This window comes from Cyprinus carpio, unplaced genomic scaffold (assembly GCF_018340385.1).
Source record: "Cyprinus carpio isolate SPL01 unplaced genomic scaffold, ASM1834038v1 S000006795, whole genome shotgun sequence".
In the NCBI taxonomy this organism is placed as follows: domain Eukaryota; kingdom Metazoa; phylum Chordata; class Actinopteri; order Cypriniformes; family Cyprinidae; genus Cyprinus; species Cyprinus carpio.
Window position 1 is genome coordinate 1,410,814 of NW_024879381.1, and position 6,454 is coordinate 1,417,267.

At 37.5% G+C, this 6,454-nt stretch overlaps 1 long non-coding RNA gene across 1 annotated transcript in view; it reads left to right on the plus strand.

The window, feature by feature from the left end:
- The first annotated feature begins 4,964 nt into the window (after positions 1-4,964).
- Positions 4,965-6,454, plus strand: part of LOC122144892 — a 316,590-nt gene continuing 315,100 nt past the window's right edge. The window contains exons 1-3 of the long non-coding RNA XR_006159905.1: positions 4,965-5,003; positions 5,069-5,194; positions 5,300-5,358. This is a non-coding gene — a long non-coding RNA (uncharacterized LOC122144892). The remainder of the gene's footprint in view (positions 5,004-5,068; positions 5,195-5,299; positions 5,359-6,454) is intronic.

The following is a 6,454-nucleotide window of genomic DNA, read 5'->3' on the forward strand; positions in this document are numbered from 1 at the left end:
GATTCAGCGACTTCGATCTTGATGAGCAATAAAACGGTTCAATTCAAGCAAATTATTGTATTTAATAAAAGCGGACTAAAGAGTACATAACTACAATTCACACAGAGTAAATATTAGTATATAGCAAAACAAACAATACAATTTAAACAAGATAATCAAACGAAAATAGTAATGAGATAGAGAGAAAGAGAGAGAGAGAAAGAGTGAAGGCAGATCTCGGAGTGACAATTTTCAAACAGTTAACTTTGCGAGAGACTCCAAGTCATTGGATAATTTCACAAAAGTGGAATAGCCTAGACAACCTTAAACAGCAATTTTTTAAGTTGCGATATAATAAAGTACTTGCTTTGATCTGGCTCTTGTGTGTAGCTGAGCTCAAATTGTCCGTTGTTGTAGCTTCTGCGTTGTCCGTTCCGGAGCTGATGATGCGTGAGTTCGTGGTTAACGCGAATGTAAACTTTGCCAAAAGATGATTAGACTTAAGTTCGTTTGGCTCGTGAGGACAATTGAACGAAGTCAAATATCAGAAGACAATAAAGAAAAACTAAGATAAAATGAAAAAGTAAAGAAGAACAAACGGAGGGACTTCTTGAGAAGTCCGATCGCGAACTGGGAAACCCCCCTCTCTCTCTGGCGGAATGCCACGAGCAAGGGTTTTCCTTTTGTTTTTATTGAAAAGTTGGTTCACACCTATGTCACCTTATGAACCAATGAGGTGTGAGAAAACTGAGGCGGGGGAAAAATCTTCTTTGTCTGCTGATTTCCGCCCACTGGTCTAATTTATGGCGATGACAAAATTACCAATTTTTCCTCAGAAAGATTGTACTTCTGAAACAATGCATCTTTTTGTAATTTGCTGTTGAGATTCGGCACAGTCGGGTTTCTAACGATCATACAGACACCATAAACTATAACTTTGCGAGTCAGGGATACAGAGATACAGAGTTGTTCCTAACTACAGGCATATAAAGTTTGATTAATCACACAGTAAACATTATATCTATTCCACTATATCACGTGAAGACATCTAAGCACATAAAGAGATACATTTAATACATTTAGAGGTAGTTTTATCAAAAATGTTCATGTGTGAGCCAGAAATGCTCGTGTGTGTGTGTGTGTGTGGGTGTGTGTCTGGAATGTTGTCGTGCTGTGAGTAAAAAAGCAGGTGTTTGTCTTTCCTTTGATGCTCACGAGAGTGTCTCTGGATCATCTCGAAGGTGTAATAAATGTCACCAGGGCTGAGATGTCGTCGACATCGCGGCGCCCAAGTGGGGAGTTATGTTAGAGGATGTTGTAAAACAAAAGTCCTTATCTTTTTTTAAGTTCTTGTCTCTGAGTGCAGGATGTGTTAGAGAGTCAGGATTCATTAATATGAAACAGATGGTTGAATACCATCCGCTCATTAGTGTTACATGATTAATATGAAACAGATGGTTGAATACCATCCGCTCATTAGTGTTACATAAAACCATGTCTGCATTTGTGATCGGAGAAATTATATACAACAAGCTCTACTCTACACTGCTCAAAACTCACGTTTGAGTCATCAGTGAACGGTAGGCGGCTAGAGTGAGGGACGGCCGGCAGGTTCAGCTCCAGGCATGATGAAGCGGATATTGTCCTCTTTTGGAAGACCAAACGAAGTAGTTTCGCTTTCACAGTGAAACACACAGCGTCTATACAACATGGCGGAGGGAGTTCTTTTTTTTTTTTGATAATTAATGTTAAAACTTCTTTTTTTGAGTGAACATCTGGGCAGTGTTATGCAAATCTTCCCACATAGTAACGTAGAGATGTGGGGGCGTGTTAGAACGAGCCGTTTTAGGGGGGCGTGGACGAGTCTTAACTTTTCTAATATCTCTTTGGATTTGAGACTTTAGTCTTTGCAACTTCACAGATCTTCTTCATGCACCAAGAGCTTGTAACACTCCAAAGAGGAAAGCAATAATTTAAATCACATCATACGACCCCTTTTAAAACAAAGCTTTAAAATGACATCTTAAAATAAAACATTGCTGCAAAAACATTCTCATACTTTTATTTTGAAGGCAAAAACACTAAAGACAAAGTGATTGTGAGTAACTGTTGCTATCATGACAGATCTATTTCAGAACCAGTTGCTATCAAAATAATCTGTCTGCGGGCGGGCCTGGTATTATTGCTGGCGGGACTGTTGCCGACCACTGATATAGGCCAGCATAAGTACAACTGCAAGTACTTACAGACTGAGATATTTAATATTTATACATACTATAACAGAGAGAGAGAGAGAGAGAGAAAAGAAATGAATAAAATAAAATAAAATCGTAGTTACAGATTGAGAGAGAATAGTGTTGAATATGATAATATATATTTTTGTGTTCATGGGTTTTATTCAGATCACATAAAAGGTACAAGACAAACACTTGGAAATATTCAGTCTGTTAGTTTTGTATATTGTTTTAAAAAGTGAGAAACGTGACATACAGCCAAGTATGGTGACCCATACTCAGAATTTGTGCTCTGCATTTAACCCATCCAAAGTGCACACACACAGCAGTGAAACACACACAAAACACAAACACACACACACACACACCGTGAACACAAACCCGGAGCAGTGGGCAGCCATTTATGCTGCGGTGCCCGGGGAGCAGTTGGGGGTTCAGTGCCTTGCTCAAGGGCACCTCAGTCCGAGAGTCAAACTCTCTAACCACTAGGCCATGACTTCCTCAGGCAATGTTGCTTTGAAGTAGCCTAATCCTAACCACAGATATTTTTATAGACATTCTTGTTTCTAATGGACATTTTTAAAGTCTCACTGAAAAGCTAAAAAGCAGAGCATGCATTTGTTACAATCTAGTTTAAAATCTCACCTGTGACTCTGATTAATTTTATCTCACTGAAAAACGGTTCTATGAGGGCATCAGTTGTGATGTTCATAGCAGCAGGACAGGAAGAAGCCTCTCCATCTACAAACTAAATATACATCAAACAAATGGCCACTCGTATGCAAAAGATGTATGTCCACCCAACAGATCAAACCATGTTTCTAAAGAAAACCAACCACAGCAGGTTTCAGTTTGACTCAGAAAATGAGCTGCTAGTGTCACTTCAGACTGATGATACAATTTGCAACAGTTGAATGATCATAAAACCATTTTAAACTATTTATTTATTCATTAAATTCAGTTTGACTTTTAATCATATGCAAAATATTCTACTCTTCCAGGCCTACATATTTAAAAAAGTCAAACCATTAATGTTAAATAATAAAAATGTTTTAAATTTGTATAAAGATTTATTTTTGATAAAACGTTTCCCACCATTAACAATTAAAGTTAATAAATGTTTTTGGCCTATATTATATGTAACTATACATTGATTGATTAACTTACACTGTGTGTGTCTGTGTGTGTGTGTGTGTGTGTGTGTGTGTGTGTGTGTGTGTGTGTGTGTGTGTGTGTGCGGGCGTGTGTGTGTGCACTGGGAAGGTCAGACTCTGTCGGAGGAGGATTCAAACACCAGATGAACAGTTTGAGGGTTTAGCAGCAGATAGTTTTATTAGATCAAACACTGAACTGTTAAAGAAAATGTTTCATGCGTTTGTTTTGTTCTGTCTGTGCTGGTGGCGTTTGATTGGTAAGTTATAAAAATCATTCTTACAGCTTCCTTTTTGTTTCAGAGATATAAAGCAGATATAAAGTTTACATTTGTAAACTTAAAGTTAACAGATCTCTTGTTTGTTTCTGCAGGTGTGTTTGGTTCTGAGACAAATGAAACACAGTCAGTGATGGAGGGAGATTCTGTTACTCTACACACTGATGTTACTGATATACATGAAGATGATGAAATAATGTGGAATTTTGGAGCTGAAAAGTCTCTGATAGCTCAAATAAACAGAGCCTCTGGAGTCTTCTCCACATGTGATGGTCCTGACAAGAGATTCAGAGACAGACTGAAGCTGGACGATCAAACTGGATCTCTGACCATCACAGACATCACAACTAAACACGCTGGAGATTATAAACTAGAGATAATTGCAGCGCAACTGTCATCAAAAACATTCAGTGTTTCTGTCTATGGTGAGTATCATTTGCCTCATTTTTAATATCTTGTTTTATTAAAGATATATTCCAGATTCAATTCATATTAAGCTCAATCCACAGAACAAAGTTGATTACTAAAATAAATAAATAAATTGACTTGTACCTCATTTTGGAGGTTACATGAGGCACTTACATTTGACATGAACAGAACCAATTTTTAGAGGACTTAAACTTTATAAAAGCATGTACATTATTTCTAATTTTAAAATATTTTTAAATCATTAAACAGTCACTTCGTTGTTGTAGGGTTTACAACATTACGTTGTGATAGTGATGAAGTTTTAAGACTGGATATGAAAGTGTTTTTTTTTTTTTCTCTCTCACACTAGAACCATGTTAATATGCATATTGCTTATAGCTATAGCTGTAATAATGAAACCGTGAGTATTTTTAAAGTGTACAGACTGGCCCTATTCACTGATATTGTCTTCATATAAATATTACAATGTTTTAATCATTTTATAGTTTTGAAAATTAGGAATCATTTTATAGTTTGAAATGACAGAAGCTTATGTTGCTACATGTATTTGTCCATGTTTCTGTTTATACTCTTATGTTTTTCAGCTCGCCTGCCAACTCCTAACATTACCAGGGATTTTTCACAATATTCATCATCATCATCATCATCATCACAGCAGAATTGTTCATTGGTGTGTTCAGTGGTGAATGTGAGAGATGTGACTCTCTCCTGGTACAAAGGAAACAGTTTATTGTCCAGCATCAGTGTGTCTGATCTCAGCATCAGTCTCTCTCTACCTCTGGAGGTGGAATATCAGGATAAAAAGCAGCTACAGCTGTGTGATCGACAATCCCATCATCAAACCAGACCACACATCTCAACATTTCTCGGATATGTGAGATTCACTCAGGTAACACATCTCAACATTTCTCAACTCTGTCAGATTCACTCAGGTACAAGATCGGTGATTAGAGCAGACAGACAGATTTACACTAATGGTTCATTTTGTCAATTGCAGAAATGTCAGTTAAAGAGCAAGGTCTACCGTTATTTTACATATTGATCTTTGCTGCCACTGCTGGATCTCTGTTGATTGTAGCTGCAGTTGTGATGTGCTGCATCTGCAAGAAACGTAGAAAAACAGGTCAGCAAGACAAGCAATTAATCTGTAGAAGTTTATTTTAAGATACAAATGTTGAAATTATACTGAAATTGTTTCATTTTAACACACTTGTAATTATTAATGCAGTCCAAAACCACGAAGAAGACTCTGATTCAGCATTGTGTAAACCCAAAACACACAAAAAGGTAAGATCATGATTCATGACTGTTGCAAGAAGTTGTTGCAGTCAGTTAGTCTGATTGAAGTTTTGCATTTAATGTGCATCAGACGGTCAGTGAACAGACGTGGGTGGTTTAGTGGCCCAACTGCCAGCACTTACGATCAAAGGATAGTTTAAGCATTTATTTATATATAAACGGGCACATGTTTGTCCTCATATAATTGTACTCTTTGATTTTTTTCCCCTCAAAACAGTTCTCACTGACAACAGCAAACACTATAGTCCACTGCTTTTAATTTAGAAAAGATTTTAATTGGCTTGTAAAAATAAATAAATTAATTACATTTAATTTAAAAAACATAAATAAATGAAAAGGGACAATGTTAGGGTCAACTTTTAAATCTGCTTGAACTTGGGCGCTGGAAGAACAGGGTGACTTCACATTGATTTGACCCAGCACTTTTTAAATGATTTGTGGATTTATTTGTAAGCAACAATGTTACTGATGTAATTTTGTCTTAAAAAAGTGCTGTGGTTGTGTATTTCATTTTTGGGGAATACACCTAATTTAAATATTCTTGATGAAACCTATAGCCTACTGTAACTCCAAATATTCAAGCGTTTTATGACAACAGAGCAGCAGTGTTACAACAGAGCCGTCACTAGTGGGGTGAAAGGTGGTGATGATTATAAGGGCCCACGGCTGAGGTGGGGGCCCTAGTGTTACAACTGAGGCCAGCCTAAAAAGGACAGTTGACCTGCCACTGCTGCACATCGTCACAAAAGCTTATCATTTGCAGTGTTTTTAAGCAATTGCCAGTTTAAACATTCAAAAAGAGTTTAAAAGCATTCAAACACAAGACGACAGAAAAACACATCAACTGAGCCGTGTTCCGGTGCGCATGCAGAGAGCTGCATCTCACAGACAGACACAACACGAAACCGAGCTACTACTTCGTGTCCTAGTAGTGTAAACCTTGCAAACAGGAGAAAAAGAAATGTGAAGAAGAGCCCAGAAATGAATTCAAACACACCCGCGCGCAGAAAGTGTTTTGTGGGCAGGGTGCACGCAGAGGAGAGAGCGTCTAAAAAGGGCTTGAACAACGAAATTTGTTTGTTCC